The sequence below is a fragment of the Talpa occidentalis genome, unplaced genomic scaffold (genome assembly GCF_014898055.3).
Source record: "Talpa occidentalis isolate TD23 unplaced genomic scaffold, MPIMG_talOcc4v2.1 talOcc4.5, whole genome shotgun sequence".
NCBI classification, from domain to species: Eukaryota; Metazoa; Chordata; class Mammalia; order Eulipotyphla; family Talpidae; genus Talpa; species Talpa occidentalis.
The window spans coordinates 36,553,630-36,573,595 of NW_023604861.1; the positions used below are offsets into that span (position 1 = coordinate 36,553,630).

The window sequence follows — 19,966 nt, forward strand, 5'->3', positions numbered from 1 at the left end:
ATATTTTAAATATCTACCTAATATATCTGAAAGACTGAGCTATAAGGTATGAAACATGATGTGTGTTTTATTTTTATTTGATTCCCATGCATTATTATCTTAAGCTTAAACAACTAAGTGCCCTCCATTTTTGTTTATCTTTTCACTGTGTTTATTTTTTTAGAATAGTTAAGATCAATGAACATCCATCAACATGTAGATTATATATTTAAATTACTGAGACTTCTGATCTTAAATATCATATATTCTTCCAGGGGTTGTGACTTTTATAATTTATTTCATAAGTTGTAAAGTATTTAAGAGTAAATTAACATAATGATTACATTTAATAATTCATATATTTTGTTTTCACTTACAAACTCATTTCATTTCATTGCATGTCCTACTTATTGTTAATAGAAACAACTGAATTTTTTTAGGTTTAAAAATCATCTCAACATTTTAAGTCTTGATAAAAATCAAATGCAAATTATCTATATTTTAATTAACATATTTAATTATATCAATCACAGAACTTCATACTCTTAACATTTATCATCCCAGAGTATGAACAAAAGTTTCCAGTTTTTTATATATATGTTGGACATCTCTCTGCATTAAGTTAGTCATTACTACCTTTGTTATTATTTAAGTTTTGTGGTATCACTGTTGGTTAAAATTGTTGTAGCAGTGCTACAGGTTCAATATGGATATGGAAAACTGGAAAACCATACTCTCAGGAACAAGATAGACACACGTCTAAAATGTGAAATGGAAGGACATCAAAGAAAAATATCCTGGAATGGACTGGTCTTTGTAATAATATTCATTCTAATTCAGCTATCTGTATATTGTACATGTACATGTAAGCTGCCATTTGTGTGTGTATGTATAAAATTTAGAAAAACTTATAACCATCCCATTGAATTTGAAGAACATCAACAAATTTACAGTGAATTTAGACTTAATCAAATTTAAATTTGCTCAAGAGTTGAATTATCTTTTCCTACTGAAAAACCTGTTGCATGTACTTTTCCACAATGTGTACATGAAAACATTTATGGCTAAGTTAAATTATTTGTTAATTCATAAGGAAGCTATTTTATTTTTAAACTTTTTCCCACTCCTGTTTTGCATACCCAAAGGGAAAATCCACAGTTTAGAAACTCAAATGCCATGTCAATAAAACTTTAGTTTTGTTAGAACTTAGGTTCAGCTAAATATTTGAGATGTTTTTCTGATGAGTACATACTTACATTGCTCACTTTTAGTGCAAAAAGTTCACAAATGTTGTTACAGAGGTGTCCTGAAAAACAAGTAAGAGGACTATGATGAATGGGTGGTCGGAATCCCAAATGATTTTCTTCTGAAAGAAGACTCAAGAAATTTGCAATGCAAAGTTATTGCTCTGCAAGCACAGAAGACCAAAGATGCAGATATAAAAGTTGAGGTCCCTAAGAAACCATTGTTCTTCCTCAGCCCTCAGTAGAATTTTGAGTTACTCAATGTTTATTTATGTGCTAATGATATGAAACAGGCTTTGTTTATTTACATGGGCTTATACATAAATTGATAATTGGATTAATTTCAAGCTTAGCAAACTTTAGGAACATTACAGTATTCTGGTATTTGTGATCTGGTCTGTTTGTGGCTGAAGGCAGAGAACATTCAGGTTGGATTAAGACATGATATTCTGACAGTCCATGACATTCAGTGGCAAAATAGCTAATTAAATTATTACCTGTGGTCACCTAGAATGATATGTCTATAAATGACAAGACTTTAAGAGACTGAGTCACCTCTCAAAAAGAATAGAATGAAGAGCATGAGGAATTCAATGCTCTAGGGTGGGCTGGTTGCTTTTAATTTTGCTGGACAGCTTAAATAAAATGCATAACAAGCTCAAGGTTCTAAATTCTCTGTTCAGAACTCAGACAGACAACCAAGGATTTTCAGGGTCTCTCATTTCTTTTTGCCTCTAGGCTTAGATAGATGAAAATCAAACTAGAAGCTTGATCCTAAGGGTTTTCAATTTATGTAGGTTGAATTAACAATCTGACAATGCATCAAATGTGACAGAGCTTTGATAGGAAAAGAATAAAACACTGAATGTAAGTATAAGGACATATTGAGAGATTTGGATTCTTAAAATACACCAAATGTCCAGACTCTGAATCAACCTTTATTTCCAACTGAGACATCACCCCATCTGATGTGACTATTCCTGTCCTACTCAAATATCTTAAAATTATTTGACCAAAGCAGTTGGTTCCAAAAAGAACTTAATCCTTCCCACATTTCATACTCAACAACTCTCTTAGTGTCTCTAGAACGATATTGAATTCCAGCATGTGTATGAAATTATATATTCAAACATATGAAAAAGAAGTTTATATTCATAAAAGAAAAGAGTTTTGCATAGATACTTTGGAAGTACACAAGATAATGTATTTTAAGTGCACCAGATGAAAAAAGGGAAGAGAAAGAATGAATTTTTAGTTGAAGATGGATATAATGATAGGTATTCTGGATATGGATATACTGATAGGAATTTTGAGTTTATTTTGTTATCGTGCATAGATAAGATCTTTGCTTGGACAGTTATGGAAATCTTAATTCAAAAATCGTTCACACTAACATAAACGGATAATCTAGACATTCCTTTGAATATATAAAGTAAGGAAGTGAAGGATCTAGGGACATGTTTGACATGTGTGATATCCTAAATTATTCCCCAAATAATGAGGTCTAGAAAATTTTCCTTCACCAAACTTTGGAAATATCCTTAATAAGGACCACACACATCTATGAAAAGGCCAGGAGTGGAAATTTTCCTGGAGTCTTGCTTGGTAATGGGGAATGACACAGCATTTGAATGGTATTCTCAGATACAAAGTTAGCATTAGAAGGATGGGACCAGAGAAATAATCAGACTGATTTGATAAGTAGGAATCTCTGAGGTGGTTGTTTAACATAGAGTCCACAAATCTGGGATTATTTGTCAAATAGATTTTCCCCTGTGTGAATAACCAAAATTATGCTTGGTTTAGCAAACACAGCACTAAAATATTTAAGAATTGTTTCTATACTTACTTTCAGTGAACATATAAAGTAAATTTAAATTATTTGATAAACTCACAGTGTACGGAATTAAGATAATGGCAGGTTATCTGAGAAATAATACCCAAATATGCACTATAAATATTTTTGCTATCATTACTCAATATAGCTATAAGCATTCACCAGAATCATTTTTCACTGCTGAAAGAGAAATTAATTAAGTGGACAACAGCTCAAAGCTAATGCTAATTTCTGTGGTTTAGTGTTGTCCACTGGTAAAAGAAAGCTTGTAGCTATCAAGTTATAATATATAATTGGTAAGGTGAACAGTTAAGTACCCAGTTTTTTAAGTCATGGTTGAAATGATAACCCACAAGTAACAGTCTTTATGTTATATAGAGAGCCTAGTGAGACCCATGGGAATTGCACTCTTCCAAAATATAAATCAAAGCAAAAACACATTCCTGATGTTATCACACATTTCATTACTGTTACATTTTTAGAAGACCAGGAAGGTGGTGATTTCCATTTCATCCCCATATAAATTCATCTTTTTAACTAAATTGAACACAAATAAGATATGTTTTTTTTTTTATTTTTTTTTTTTATAGTTTTTTTTTTTTTTTATAGAGGCATGTTTTTATTTATTTATTTATTATATTTGTTTGTTTGTTTTGTTTATACATGCACTGGGTACAGTCAGAAGCGCGGGAGGGTGAGAGAATTCACCAGAGCCAGAGGGGAGAGCAGAGCAGGCAGACTGAAGAAGTACACTGCTGAGGGGAGCAGCGGGTGGCAGGAGAGGTCTGCGCACCATGTGGGATCCTCTTCCGGGGCCGGGGAGCAGCCGGGGATCGAACCGGCACCACGGAGGCTGTGGGCAGCTTCGCAACCCAGCGCTCAACCGCTGCGCCACCGGGGAGGCCCCATAAGATATGTTTTTTAAAAATATATTAAGCTTGTTATTAAAAGTTCATTCAACTTAGGGGCTTCCCTGGTGGCACAAGGAGTTAAGCATTGCATTATGAGGCAATCCGAAGCCTTTGCAGGATGAGTTCGATCCCCGGCCGGCCAGGGAGGAACCCACATGGCAAGGCAGACCTCTTCTGTCTCACCGGCTACTCCCCTCAGCAGTCTATTTCGATCAGTCTGCCTGTTCTGTTCCCCACTCTGTTTCTGGTGAGTCCTCTCACCACCCACATCTCTGGCCTGTATCCCAGCTCTTGAATGCATAAATAAATAAATCTTAAAAAAAAGTTCATTCAATTCAATTGAATTTCACCTGTTAATTCACATGTCTGCTGCCATATAGGAAATTGGCACAGCCAATTCTAATAAGCAAAGTCTATTTAAGACTATTGAAAACTACACTTTTAACCAGTGACATTGTTAGGGAGAAATGATGTCCTGAGCTAATCCCATACAGGCTTTGTGGACCTACCCCCACTCCAGACTAAAGCCATCAAGACATTGGGAAAGACAAATCCCGTCACCACCAAAGGGAGGGTGGCTGGGACCTGAGGGTGGAGTTGGGCAGCCAGGTTGGGTATAAAAACCAAACACGTGGGCCTTGGGCTGGCTCGCTGTCGCTCGCCTCCTGGCTACACAGCTCCTGGCTCGCGGCCAGCTCTCAGAGTGCCATTTGGGATTCCAGATTGGCGGATCGGGTAGGACTCATTTAAAACTTTGTCTCCCACTTTTCTCCCTGAGCAGTACATTTCCTCATTTCCCCTTCCCTTGTAAATAAAACTTTTATTAACCTTTCACGTGTGCCTGCAGTAGAGCATTGATAAGTCCTTTTAAGCGCGCGGGTGAGGACCCACAGTCAGGCACCTCGTTTTGTATGGGGGTTGCTCTACAACAACATGAGATCACAATTAACCTACAAAGTCAACTCTCCTACTCGGACCACAGTTTAGTCAACATTCACCTTGACAAGCTTACCTTAACATAGGATGTCATGCTATCCATTACATTGTAGCATTTTGCTAATACTTGAAAATCAGGAATTGACAGACATTCTAAATGACACCAAATATCCCAAATTATTATACCCTCAAAAAATGTCTCAGTTTGAATGATAAATTGCATATTGGCTTTATTGAAATTTTATTCACAGTATATAAGAATAATATTTGTCACTACTTTTTAAATACTTATTCTTTAATATAATTTTATGTGATCATTGCTATGGCCTTCACCATTAAACTATGCATAGTAGGTTGCCGTCATGTTATAATTGTTAAATCCAAGGAACTTAATCCATTCTTAAATTCTTTGTATTAGTTAGCAATTACTTCATCACTAACTACTACAATTCCTAGTGATTAAAAAAAAGCATCACTATTATAGCCCATATACTACTATGGGTTAAGAATCTGAGCATGGTTTACCTGGGTCTGGTGATTCTGTGTCTCTCACTGGCTGTAAACACGCATCATCCAAGGTTGAAAAGATCTTAAGGTTTGATTGAGAGTGAGTCTGTTTCCAAACTCACTCACATGGTTGCTGATGAATTCGGTGCACTGTGGGATATTGCACTGAAGGCAAAGAAAAGAAAATCATTGTTTACAAAATGTTCACTGTGTGTCAGCTACTCTAAGATACATGATATTACTTTGCTTAAATCAACTTATTAGTTATTTTGTATTGTTAATTTCACAATATTAAGATCATACTGTATATGTGCATGGAATGAAAATTATAAGAAACAATCAAATATAAGTAAAATAAAACACCAAACCCTGAAAATAGTCACTGCAACTATTTTTGTTTATACCTGAACCTTTGTAGGCAGTGTGCTTCCTTTCTGACTAACACGTGGTTCTGTCCCATTTCCCCACATTTTCCCAGTTTAGATACAATGAATTGATGCTATTCACAATAGTTGTGTTTCACAAATTTGCTGTGAAGATTGAATTAGAAAAGGGTGAAGTGGCACAAGGGTTAAAGTCTCAGCACTATCAGGCTGTCACCAGCCACTGGGGCATGAGTTCTATCCCTAGGCAGGGGGCTACACAGATGGCACAGCTGACCTCTCCTATCTCACCTGCTGCTCCCCTCAGCAGTGTATTTCAGTCAGTCTGCCTGTTCTGTTCCCCACTCTGTCTTGGGAAATCCTCTCACACACACACCCCCCCCACCCCGCACCTCTGGCCTAGATCCCAGTTCTTGTATGCATAAATAAATAAATAAATCTTTAAAAAAATAAAATGAAAGAAAAGAGTGAAGTATTGCTGCAAGGGAAAGATAAAGTGACAGAAGCATCAAGTCATAGCAACCGATATAATGCATAAACGTGTTTAAAGGTAACTACATAAAATACACTGTTGTTTCATTAACATTAAACTCACAACCAACAGCATTGTAACTCAGGTCTGAATTAAATTTCTTGTTAATACAGCTATGTTTTCCATAAGGCAGATGGCAATCTTCTTGAGTTTAGGAACAATATTCGATCAGGGTGATTTTTTAAAGACAATGAACGTCCTTATAAGGAGAGGGAGATTTGGAGAGAAACAAATATATGTTGGTAAGACAGCCATCTGAAGATGAAGGAAAAAATGGAGTGATGCAGCTATAGTCAAGAAATATCAAGGACTGCAGGCAATTCATCAGAAGCCAGGAAAAGGCAAGAAGTAATTTTTTACTACAGCCTCCAGAGGGAGCATGGCCTTGCTAACACCTTGGCTCAGACTACTAGCATCCAGGACTCTAAGAGAACCCATTTCTGTTTTAAGTTAACCTAGCTTGTGGTAATTTGTTATGGCAGCCCGAGGGAAACTAATTTAATCAAGTTTAATCTTAGCATGAAATATTAGGAAGGTAATATAGTTCTATGCCAAGTTACCCAAATAGTTTAGCTATATCAGGGATGCATGCTTATTCCTCTTATTTTCAAATGTAAAGTAGTTCAGGTGAGTAGTAGGGTGAGGGGAAGGGGAAGCAGGTGTGTAGTTTATTGTTTCATTAAAATGGTACCATATTTGTCCTCTAGGAAGGCCAAATTTATGAAAATAAATATTCCAACTTTATAAATAAACTCTAGAAAATTTGCTGAAAAGAACTTTCTAAATTGAACAAAGAAAATCATCAAATATTTTGGAGTTGTATCCTCTTAGAATTGATGTGGTTCCTTGTTTCAAGGCTACTGATTCAGATTATCCATTATCATTTCTAAATATATAATGCTATACTTCCTACTAGCTTATGAGCCCCATATTTGGAGACAATATCTATTATGCTGCTATTGTAGCCTCTGTTTTTTTTAATAGAGTATAGCACATGAGAATAAATATCTATGTAATTATAAATTATTTGATATATGTGCATGTATATTAATGCTTTTAGAACCCAAGGGCAGTTTTTTAACCATATATATGCAATTTTATAATAATATATATTGCAAAACCCAAACATGTTGTCATGATACTGGCGTTATATCTAAGAAAAGAAAGGAAAAGAAAATTAAGAAAAATTCATGTAAATGACAAATAACCTACACACATATATAATTTCATTTCAAGATATTCAAAAGAAGAGCTTATCAAGTTTTTATTCTTTCCTCTTCATTGGTAATGAATGACAAACATAATGCTATCTAAGAATATACAGAGGCTTTAGATAGGGAACTGTCCTTTGTGGTACTAAGAAGGCAACCACACAGAGCTTCCTTGGTGGCCTCGGGGGAAATTTCAGTGCTATCATCTCTGCAGCCTGTGTTTGAAAGCCAGCCAGTGAGCTAACCCACATATGGTGAGCTAACCCACATATGGCACAGCAGATCTCTCCTGTCTTGCCCGCTGGTCCCCTTAATAGTGTATTTCAGTAAATCTGTTGTTCTGATTCCCACTCTGTCTCTGGTGAATCCTCTCATCCCATGTACCTCTGGCTTATACCCCAGTTCTTCTACCAAAAAAAAAAATAAATAAATCTTTAAAAATAAAAGAAGACAACCATAACCATACACATCACATGTTTAAAGAGAAACATTTCTACTTTGGCTATTTCCAGGTGGTAGCATTTCATTTTATGTGTTTATTATTGTTAATGATATAAATACTATTCTTTTAGTATTTACTATTGTATCTTAAGAAAATTAGCAAATACCTAATAGCTAATGACATTAATTTATATATGATACCATGGAAGGGAAAGAATGAGTGGATTGGGAACACAATGGACTGTGATGTGGGAGGTGTGGTAATAAAACCCAAAGAGAAGAGATCCTACACCTTTAAGTCACAGACAATATTGTAAACCAATAAAAAAAAATGGAGGAAAAAGTCTTAAACAATGCCTGACATGACACAATCAGCATTTTATAAACAGTAATTGCTATTAATACCTTTGTAATTACTGGAAAATTTTCAAGAGATAGTATGTGACAGGAGAAATCACAGGTCTGAAGATGGGATACCGGGGATTATCAAAATTTCCAACTTCGGGCAGAAATAGTGCTTACATGTAATCATTATGAAATGAGTAAGGTTTTTCATTTTCTTATATGTTTTATAATTATAAATATAATCTAGAAGGATCTGATGTTTTGTCAGTAAAGTATGATCTATCAGGAGCCAGTAAATTAACAAATTTCAAGCAGGAAATATCTGATAAAATGATCAAAATGATTCACTAGATGAAGCTAACTTCAGATTATTTTAGCTAATGGAATGTAGATTTAATTAAATACCTTGAAAGTCAAGTAGCCTCTTCTAAACTAGACTGTTATTGATTTAAGTACTAATTAAATTCAATAAAGATGTAGTTCAATGCTCAGGTATCTTGCTTTTACTTGGGAAAATTCTAATGTGAGGAAAAAGTTATGTAGTTTACTAAAAATCAAGCTTTAGAGCCTAGAGTTATTTTTTAACTATGATTAACTTTAAATTAAACACAAAATTTATTTTTAAATAATAAAAATTATATATTGGGGGTTATAAAGTTAGTATCAGTATGCATGGCCAAAAAATGTACAGTTTAGGGCCTCCCCGGTGACGCAGCCGTTGAGCGCTGGGTTAGGAAGCTGCCCGCAGCCTATGCAGTGCCGGTTCGATCCCCGGCTGCTCCCGGCCACCAGAGGAGGGTCCCACATGGCGTGCAGACCTCTCCTGCCGCCCGCTGCTCCCCTCAGCAGTGTACTTCGGTCCTTCTGCCTGTTCTGCTCCCCGTTCTTGCTCTGGTGAATTCTTTCACCCTCCCGCGTTTCTGACTGTACCCAGTGCTTGTATAAATAAATAAATAAATAAATAAGTAAACAAACAAACAAATAAAAGAAAAAAAATGTACAGTTTAGTAATAACTCTTTGTTTTCAAAAGCAGCTGCTTTTCTATAAATTCAATTCAATAGGTACTAATTGATAAACTGCTACTTGTGTACTCCAGATGGATTATTAGGCTTTGAAAATACAGTGTTTATGTCAATAACACAGTACTGTAGTTCTTATCACATAAGATTGGCTAAAATTAGGATCTTACTCAACTTACCATGAACTTTTTATAAAATGACAATTTAAATAATATATCAGTAACAGGATTTTTAAAAATTCCTGTTTTTATTCAAAATATATTTAATAAGTATTTCATTAATGTTTTTCCTTTAATGTTTAGATAATATACAAATTGAATTACTATTCTACCCCTGTTTCCTATCATATTATCATTTTTATGAACTAAATATATATTGTGGGAATAATTATAACTGTTTCCTGAGAATGTATAATGGTATCATAATGGAAAGATTTTGAGTAGACATTTCTTTTCACCTGCCTCCTCTTTCTGTCACATGTAGATCACTAAACTTGGATTTAGAGGACTAGGACTATGGAATAACTAAGAAGATTAATGGGGAGATTAATATATACTTGTGGTTAAAATATGTAATCTAATACTGTGGAAAACAAGGTGAGCAGTATAAGTACCAACATTCTCTAGACAATTATAATGAAAAGTGAACAGAGAAATTATTTTCCTCTTATTTTCAAAAGAGAAATGTGTATCCCATGAAATACGTTATTATCTATTCAAAAAGAGAGCCTGTTAAAACTACTTCAAAATATGTGCTTTTCTTGAGACAAGCATGAAGTAGACATTGGGGACACAAATGCAATTTGAGACATTTCATTTCTACATTACTTATATAGTCTCTGTTATTATAGCTTCTTTCATAGTTAAAGAAGAAATGGAACACTGAACTTTGTGTCAACCAAAGGGAATAGAAAAACAACCCCAAAACTCAATACTGTTTAGTTCAATTTATGAAGTGATTTGAGGCAGGTAATTCAGATACTGGAAAAACTGTCTTTCACTTAAGTACCAAAAAAATCTAATTTAATGCAGTTGATATCTTCATTCCAGCTAGGAAAGCTGTTTCATCTTCATTTTAGTCTAGATGGCTACTATATGAAGTGACAATGGGCTTACATGCTCAGGTTATACATTTATATTTTGAAAAGAGCTGAGATACCTTCATTTTTCAATTTCATTGCTTACTCCAGTAAGGCTCAAAACGCGAAATGGACATAGCAATTCCACTATTTTAAATTACTTCAACTTCACAAAGAGGAAATGATTAGTTGAAAATAAGCATATGTGTAAAATTGGAAGATATTAATGTTGTCCATTCTGATATTTTAAATGAATAAAAAGTATTGATTTGACTCCATTCCTTGGATAGCTCTGAACAACTACCAACATTTGAATGTCAAATATTTTTGATACATTTTTGCTATATATTTTGATATATCTTCTGTTTTGTAACAGGCTATTTTTATTTGTTTCTCTCACTCTGTCTCTATCTCCTAATGACCAACATCCTTTATTGAAAATATTATGTTATCAAAATACAGTAATGCGTGGATACTAAATAGTAGAAACAAGAAATTTAATTATAAATAATACCTATTAAGATCAGAAATGAGCTTTCATTTCAACAAAAGAATCAGATAACTCATGTAGAAAATGAGGAATGGAAACTGCAAATAATTGGTATTGCATTAAAACCGTGATCTAATTATATTTGTTATATGCATTTTTGTCCATTTTAATTCACGCACAGGTGTTCATTCATAAGTGATTTACTTGGGCCTTTTCTGAAATGCTATCTTTGTAATATATCTTACATCCCTCCCTTTTTTCCAAATGTGGTCCAGAACCTCATTATCTTCTGGGTATATTAAAGTCATTGCAAATTGTCTTATTGCTAAACTATTTATCTATACACTATTAACTGGTAACTCCCTTTGTTAGTCACATTTTTACCTGAACTCACCCTTTTTAATATCCTACCACCATCTAAAAGTTATTGGATAATGTATAAATAAAAATGCTTAGAATTTATGTAATTCTACAATCTAGTAGAATCTAATTGGCATAATCAAGAATTTTCTGTACTTACTTTAAGATATTAGTTTCAAGGGGGCTGTCTTTCAAATCTAGAAAAGTGAGTGTTTATGAAGCCGATGAAGTCAAAACACTACTTTGAAAGAAATATCCCAGAAATTGCAGTTGTCATATATGTATGTAACTAGGTGTCAACAATTGAAGCAAGCAAACAAACAAAACAAGTAAAAACTATTCTAGAAACCAGATATCTTTACAAAATTCTGTGCTACTCATTCCCTTTTATAGCATATTTACTCTTCAACATTCATCACTATCACGGTTGATTCACCTGTTAGGATAACATGCTGCTTTATTTCCTATCTACTTTTTTTAGGTTAATTTTGTTTTCCTCCTGGACAGATGATTCTCATTAAATTAGATAATCTTTCAGCACCATTACCTGGGAATGTCTGAAAAACTCTAGTTTTAATTTTCTTCCTGAGTGTCTTATCTGTTTTAACAAAAGGTATCCACAACTCCAAAATAATAAGATCGATCAGAGTGGTGACCTGATTAGTTAATAAAATATGCTGTGCATATAAAATATCAGAAGAAAATAGGTGGTATCTCAAAAAGCTTTAAGTAAAAGAAAATACACATTTAAATGGATTCACTTCAAGCTCAAAGAAAATGGAAATGGAATTTTAAGGCATTTGACCTCAGCATATTTAGAGACCCCAAAACATTACATTGTGACTGTGACAGAACAGTCACAAGTGGATTGAGATTACTACCAAAATATTTCCCCAGATAAAATTTCTGTGGTATCTGGTATTGATAACTGGGGTATGGAAGTATAAATTCAAACTTAAATACACAAAAAATAGTAAAAATAAAATAACAAGTATTAGGCATTGCTGAGTGGCTATTGAGTAAGATTTGCTTACATCCCTTCAAGTCAGTATCTGGATCAGCTCTGGGTTCAAATGTCTCAATAAAATAACAAATTATTTCATTAGTGAGTGCTACAAAACACAGAGGAACTGACACACATCTTTCTAACATACTTCAAAAAAATGAAGAAAAGGAAATGAATATGAATATATTTTATGAGGTCAATATTACCCTGACACCTAACATAGACAAAGAGATCACAAAACAAAACAAAAAAACTACACATTAATATCCTTGATGAACACAGATGCAAAACTCCTCAACAAGTTGTTAGCAAATCAAATTGAACAATACATTACCAAAAGGATCGCACGCCATGAGTAAGTGGGATTTATTCCAGGGATGCAAAGACAGTTCAACAAAAGCAATTAATGCAATTCACCACATCATAAAAGGAAAGATAAAAATCATGAGAGTATCTCAATAGATGTAGTGAAAGTGTAACAGGGTGGTCCCCAGGAAAGGGGGAGGTTCCAGGTTCCCTGCCCCACCCAAGGGAGGGTGGAGCTGAGCAGGAAGAGGGGAAGCTGCAGGAGAGACTGAGGAAGGAAGGAAGCAGGATGGAGCCAGGAGACCTGGAGGAGGCGCATGGAGCCTAGAGACACGTAAAGAAACTGCGCTTGTCTTTTGGTCGTGGACTGGGTGACACAGATGTGGGTGAGACCCGTGGGGAGGTGACCATGGCAGCTTTTATCTTGATGTTGATTTTGCTCTTTTCCTTCCGGGCTTGTCCGGTTGTTTGTGACCCTTTGCTGTGGGTCCCCACTGGAAGATGCTTTAGACTTTTAGCAGGCTTTGGGGCCTTGTTCTGGGCCAATCCCATTTGGATGGACTTTTACCCACGAGGGGATGGGTAACTTTGGGTGCTTCATTTAGAAACTAGACTCTTTGCCTTACCTGTATTGTTTCCTAGTTTTATTAAAGTTCCTTCCCATTAAAGTCTCCTATGTTTTGTGTTGATGCGGCGGATGGCAGAACCCATGTAGAATAGGCAGGTTTGCGGGGTTTGGGCTGCCCCTCTCCCTGTCCTATAACAAAAGCATTTGATCAGATCCAATATGCATTTATGATAAAGTCTCAAAATGTTTACAGAAGGAACACATCAACATAACAAAGGCCATATATGACAAATCTACAGCTAACATCATACTCAGTGTTGAAAAACTGAATGTTTTTCCTCTAAGATTAGGTATAAGGCATGTATGCCCACTCTCACCTGTTGCATTAGCAACATTGCAGTGATAAAAAAAAGAAACCAGAGCCAGTCGTGCAGTAGGCTATAGGAGGCAGGATGCCTCCTTTGGAGAGGTCCAACCAGGACTCCAATCTTATTAACAAGGCATCCACTGATTAGTCCCTGGGGCACAAAGCACATCAGTATTGCCCCAGGGTGATCAGGCATCCCGCTTTTGTCTAACTTGAAAGGAGCCTTATATGCTACACCCACACTCACCAACACTATTCAACATGGTTAGTATTCGAAGTCTCATCTGGAGAAATCAGGCCAGAGAAATGGAAGAGAAAGACTCTCAAATGGGAACGAAGTAAAACTATCATCATTCACAGATGATAAGATAAAATAAATTAAAAATATTCTAAAGACTCCACTAACAAACTACTAGAAACAATAAATTCGTAAAGTAAAGAAGCGAGCTACAAAATCAATATACAAAAGTCTGTTGAATTCCTGTATGGAAACAATGAACTGGAAAAGAAAGAAACGAAGAAAAAAAATCTGATTTGCCATTTCATCAAAAACATATACCTAGGGGCAGACTTACAAAGGAGATAAAAACAAAAGACCTTTGTTTCTCTTATTTTTTAAATTTTTTTATTTTTTTTTTATTTTTTATAGAGGCATGTTTTATTTATTTGTTTGTTTGTTTGTTTGTTTGTTTTGTTTATACAAGCACTGGGTACAGTCAGAAGCACGGGAGGGTGAGAGAATTCACCAGAGCCAGAGCGGGGAGCAGAGCAGGCAGAGGGACCGAAGTACACTGCTGAGGGGAGCAGCGGGCGGCAGGAGAGGTCTGCGCGCTATGTGGGACCCTCCTCCGGTGGCCGGGGAGCAGCCGGGGATAGAACTGGCGCTGCAGAGGCTGTGGGCAGCTTTGCAACCCAGCGCTCAACCGCTGCGCCACCGGGGAGGCCCTGTTTCTCTTCTTTAACTTAGAATAGCAGGAAAGGGAGGGGAAGCTGAGTCCGGTAGTCTTGGTCTCACACCTGGTGTGGACTTGTTACAGAGCAGGGAGAGGTGCACCCCAGACTCCCCCAAAACCTGCCTGCTCTAAATGGGTTCTGCCATCCGCAGCATCAACACAAAACATATGAGACTTTAATGGGAAGGAACGTTAATAAAACTAGGAAACAATACAGGAAAGGCAAAGAGTCAGTTTCTAAATGAAGCACCCAAAGTTACCCATCCCCTCTTGGGTAAAACTCCATCCATATGGAATCGGTCCAGAACAAGGCCCCATAGCCTGCCGCAAGTCTAAAGCATCTTCCAGTGGGGACCCACAGAAAAGGGTCAGAAACAACCAGACAAGCCCAGAAGGAAAAGAGCAAAATTAAAATCAAGATAAAAGCTGCAATTGACACCTCCCCACGGGTCTCACCCACATCTGTGTCACCCAGTCCACGACCAAAAGACAAGCACAGTTTCTTCACCTGTCTCTAGGCTCCATGTGCCTCCTCCTGGCTCCTTCTGGCTCCATCCTGCTTCCTCCTTCCCGGTCTCCTCTGCAGCTTCTTCTCTCCCTGCTCAACTCCACCCTGGAACCTGGAACCTGGAACCTCCCTCTTTCCTGGGGACCACCCTGTTACAGATTGAGAGGTAATTCCAGGCAATTAATCAACCCTGCCTTCTCTCCTCTCCCTAGAGCAAGCTCTGTTCACTGCTTTAGGGATCCTAAATTTCAGGGTTCAGTCTCTTTATTGTTCCCCTTTGAGGCATGAGGCACATGCTGTGGGCTTAGGTTACCAGGCCAGGCTTCTAGAAGATGGACATTGTGGGGGCAGAAAGGGCTGACCCCAGATTCTCTGAAGATCCCAAAATGCTGATACCTTGAATGCTGAATCCTAAGTGCTGCTTTTGCAGTCCCTTATATTTCCTACCATAGTCTCCACCTGCACCAATACTTTGTTAGTATTTCACCTGGGGCTCTCCATCCTCACCAGCAACCCCCTCCAGGGTGTGCTGCCTGTGGTAGTGTTTGGCTTCAGCATTTCCCCCCAACCCCTGCTGTTACACTGACAAAATTTAGTAACATGGCCACAAAAAGCTACAAGTAAATCAGCAATATTTAATCTTACTAGTGGCTAAATATTCTGATTTACAAACACAATTTGTAATGATATGGTTTGAAAAACAGAAGCCATTCCTTTAAGACTCCAGATTAAATGATAATTCGTCACTGAGTGTGCTTCTTGGAGCAAATTTACATTCCCAGTCGAAGAATATTTCTAGCTGAGTACCTCTCTTTTGAAGGACTTTAGTGGAAATGACCATAATGCACAACCAAGAACATTTCAATTTTCAACTATTCCCAGTGATGTTGCTTTTGCTCTATTGAAAAAATTAGTGATACAACTTCCATTAAATAACAAGCATCAGATTGCCAGCCTGCAGTATGTCTACACTTGATGCCTGCAACCCATCTGTTCCCATTTTCCAATGTCATATATTATGCTTCTGTCATGTAGAAACTACTTTCAGACTCTTTTCTATTTTTTTTTTTCAGTTATCATTAGAGTCACCTGAGAGTTTCAAAAACACATAAAGTAACAGCAATTTAAATAAGAGAGTAGTTTGCTTTTCCCCTTCCTAGAAGTAGGCATAATAATATGGTATTTCACTCCAAATCTGCAGGGGTACAGATTCCTTTCATCTTGTTTCTCTATATGGTAAACTTTTTCAAACCCCAGGTCATATCTTAAGCTAAAGTGACTGGTGGATTTTCATTTCTACATTGACAGAATATGGAGGAAAAGGGATATTCTCTAATATTAAAAAATATATATGCCTGGAATTTAGAGGTACTGCTTCAGCTTTTATATATGGAAAAGAAAAGTTTAAGAATTCAATCTAGATTCAAGGAAACAAAGAATGTAGCCAACTTATTTTAAAGTCCTTTCGGGCATGTAAATCACAGACATCCTGGCAAGCAAACTAATGATGTTTGCTAGTAGCAGAGTCTATATCTATAAGTTACCTTTACCAGGAGATATTTAGCAGATTGTCTAGGATTTTTTTTTTTTTTTATAAAAAACAAATATGAAATCTGTGGCTCTTTGGGGAATGCCTCACTGGAAAATGTCACTGAAATTTCATCACTATCTGAATATAAAATGGAAATGTTTCACATTTTTCACACAATGTAAGAGTTTCCACACATCATTTAATCACTTACATATAAGTTGGGACTTAAGGAAACCCAATGCCCTGAGAAAGAGTCTGGGAAGCCACACTGGAAGTCATGTAGCAAGCACTTCCCAGGATACCTTGAAATTGAGGACTTGAAATTATTACTAAATACTAATAGGTAACATCTCTTCCTTGTCAGAGATTAATTTGATAAGCAATAATATAATAATGTAATATGTGTCATTACATAGTAATATAAAAGAATATAAATAATAAATATAACGGTATTTTATTCTTGACTAATAAAGTCACATGTGGATGCAAATTAGGACAAAATATACTTTCATTCCAAGAGATCATGACTCCATATAAGTAGCAGGAATTCTGAATTTACCTTATAAAAAAAGAGGTGATTCATATTGGAGGACAACTGGAATCATTGAAATTAACTTCTGACTATATATCCTATATAAATTCTCATAAATATGAACCAAAAGGTATAAAAAATGTTCACATTCAAAAGTGATAATTAATGGGGAATCCTAAACAGTAGTAAGAGTTGCTTTTGTTACTTTGTCTCCTCACCTGAAAAGTCCCATTAGCAGTAACTGCAGGGATAGAAAGAACAAAAACATGGGCCTCAGTCCTTTGATGACTGGAATTTAGAGAAATCAACAGATTCTTCCAGAGATGTTCACATAGACAAAACCCATGATATTTCTTAGTCATCTCCAGAAAACTCTCATTTATTCTTACTTCAGGAATTTCCGCAGGTGATCATTAGGTTTGGCCCGCTGGTATTGTCTTTTGCCAGTCTATTAAGAGTCTGTTTCAGGGTTTCCCCGGCAACTCAGGGTTTAAGTCTCAGCACTATCAAATGATCACCAGCCACTGTGACATGAGTTCAATCCCCGGCCAGGGAGCTAATCCACATGGCACAGCAGACCTCTCCTGTCTTGCCTGCTGCTCCCCTCAACAGTTTATTTCAGTAGATGGGCCTGTTCTGCTCCCTACTCTGTCTCTGGTGAATCCTCTGAGTCCCTGCACTTCTGGCCTATATCCCAGTTCTTGAATGCATAAATAAATAAAATCAAATTTTAAAAAAGTCTGCTTCTTTATTCACAACATAATCCCCACATAGAAGGGATTGTGGTGGGCAGAGGAGGCCAACACACATGCATTCAAGTTCCTAAGGCTGTTGTTCATGAGCCATTCTCTCATGAGAATGTATTATGTGCTTATGTTTTCATGAAGTATTTCTGTTAGTATCTCTAAATAAACATATAAAAATATACCTGGTTGACTAAATGTTATCTGTTATGTTATTGTTAAGAGTTAGAATTGGGACCGAATCTTAAACATCATTCCATTAGTTGCCTACATTATCTTAATTCCTTAATAATTATACAATTAAAATTTTCTAAAAACTAAAAGTATATATCTTATGAAAACACAGAAATAAGGAAATTTCTTTGCAGGTAGTGGTCCACATTTACAAGGCATTCTGGACATAGAATGGTTCACTTAATAATTTACATATTAACAGAACTACATACTACTTTTGAAGACTTTTATAACATGATTTTCTGTGCAAGTAGTTTATCAGTCAAATGATCTGTTCTTCAAATTAAACATGGCAGTTTACATTGAACACTTGAAAAAAATTTCTCTATGGCAACATCAATAGATATATTCACAAGACAATGTAATGTTAAATCCAATACTACTAGACTGTTTCTATTTAACTCACCATATTTCTAAAGTCAACACAATCCAGATTATCTCTTAAATGTGTTTTGTATTCAGTAAGCACCTTTACAAACACCTTTTAAAATATACTTTTGGAAGAAGGTAAATCCCCTATCAATTAACTAGAAATTCTATATGCCATAAAGATCAATGGCTTAGCTACCCTTGAACCAACATAGAATATAACAGCTGAAATTTTATGTTCCCTTTCCACGATTACCCACTGCATTTGCAAGCAATGTCAAGTGTCTAATTCTCTAAACACATTTCAATAGCTAAGGTGAATTAGCTTTCCTATTTTCTTTGGCTCAAATTAATATCTAAGAGAGTTCTTCAAAATACAATATGATTAGTCATCTTTAATCAAGTGAATACACTGACTAATAAGAATCTGCCTAGTGATCACTCTCTGGAGAAGTACATTAATCTATGTACTTCTTCACTTGTGTCTTCCACCCAGAGAGAGGTCACTCATACTGTCTTCACGGTGCCATTTTAAGTGCATCTGAAGCTGGGTAAATAGCCCTCCTGCCTGCAAGAAATGATAATTCAGGTCCTTGGATAATTTAGAAGTTTGCAAACCCAAAATGAGTATGTGAGGACCTTTTAAAATTAAGGAAAAATAAGCAGGTTATCAAAACATTAGCTTTGTTTCTAAATATTCCTTTTCAAAAACAACAGAATGAAAATATTTAAAAGTGCATTTTTATTATATTTAAACATTATTTTAAACAATATTCATAACATAATCTAAATGTACAAAGACCTTTAGGTAGGAAATCATGTAATATGTCAGAGTTAAATTACAGATTTTTTTAAAAAGGGGAATAAGATCATTTTTTTACAGATCATTTTTCATAATCATGTTATAAATAAGATGCATCTACATTTAAAATTTGTAAGATTCAAATAAGCTTGAATTAATGATGAGAAGTAAACATAAATCTTGAACTACTTACTCAGAAATGTATTAAAACCACAATATCCTTGTGATAATATGTATTAAAAGACAATAGTGTCACATCTCCAGTCATAGTCACAGCCTACCTGCAAGGAAGTTTGCATTGACTCTGCAATATATTTAACAGCCCTTATTCCTTATACTTTTTAAAGAGTAAATCCACAGAACCTAGGGAAAATGAAAGTCATATAGTCCCAAATTCTCACTGTATTATGATGCTTTTTATTTGCCATCAGATGTGGTTTTTGCAACTTTGAAGTTGGTGCAGAGTGAAAGAATATAAGTATTTTCATGGTGCTTGTCGCCTGACTTTAGCAAATTTATTGCTCCTACTCTGTAACATTACCAAGAATGGATAATTTTATGTGGATTTTATTTATTTATTTATTTATTTATTTATTTATTTATTTGTTTATGCAAGAACCAGGGTACAGGCCAGATGCACGGGAAGATGAGAGGATTCACCAGAGACAGAGCGGGGAACAGAACAGACTGACGAAATACAATGCTGAGGGGAGCAACAGGCACGACAGGAGAGGTCTGCCCCCCTATGTGGGACCCTCGCCGGCTGGCCGCGA

General features: G+C 35.9%; 1 long non-coding RNA gene across 2 annotated transcripts in view; it reads right to left on the minus strand.

Annotated features, from left to right (window-relative positions):
• Positions 1 to 1,252: 1,252 nt before the first annotated feature.
• The window catches only part of LOC119259729 (uncharacterized), a 45,083-nt gene continuing 26,369 nt past the window's right edge, over positions 1,253 to 19,966 (minus strand). For both annotated transcript variants that reach the window (XR_005128535.2, XR_008554208.1), the window contains exons 5-6: positions 5,433 to 5,579; positions 1,253 to 1,285 (exon numbers count right to left, since the gene is read on the minus strand). This is a non-coding gene — a long non-coding RNA (uncharacterized LOC119259729). The remainder of the gene's footprint in view (positions 1,286 to 5,432; positions 5,580 to 19,966) is intronic.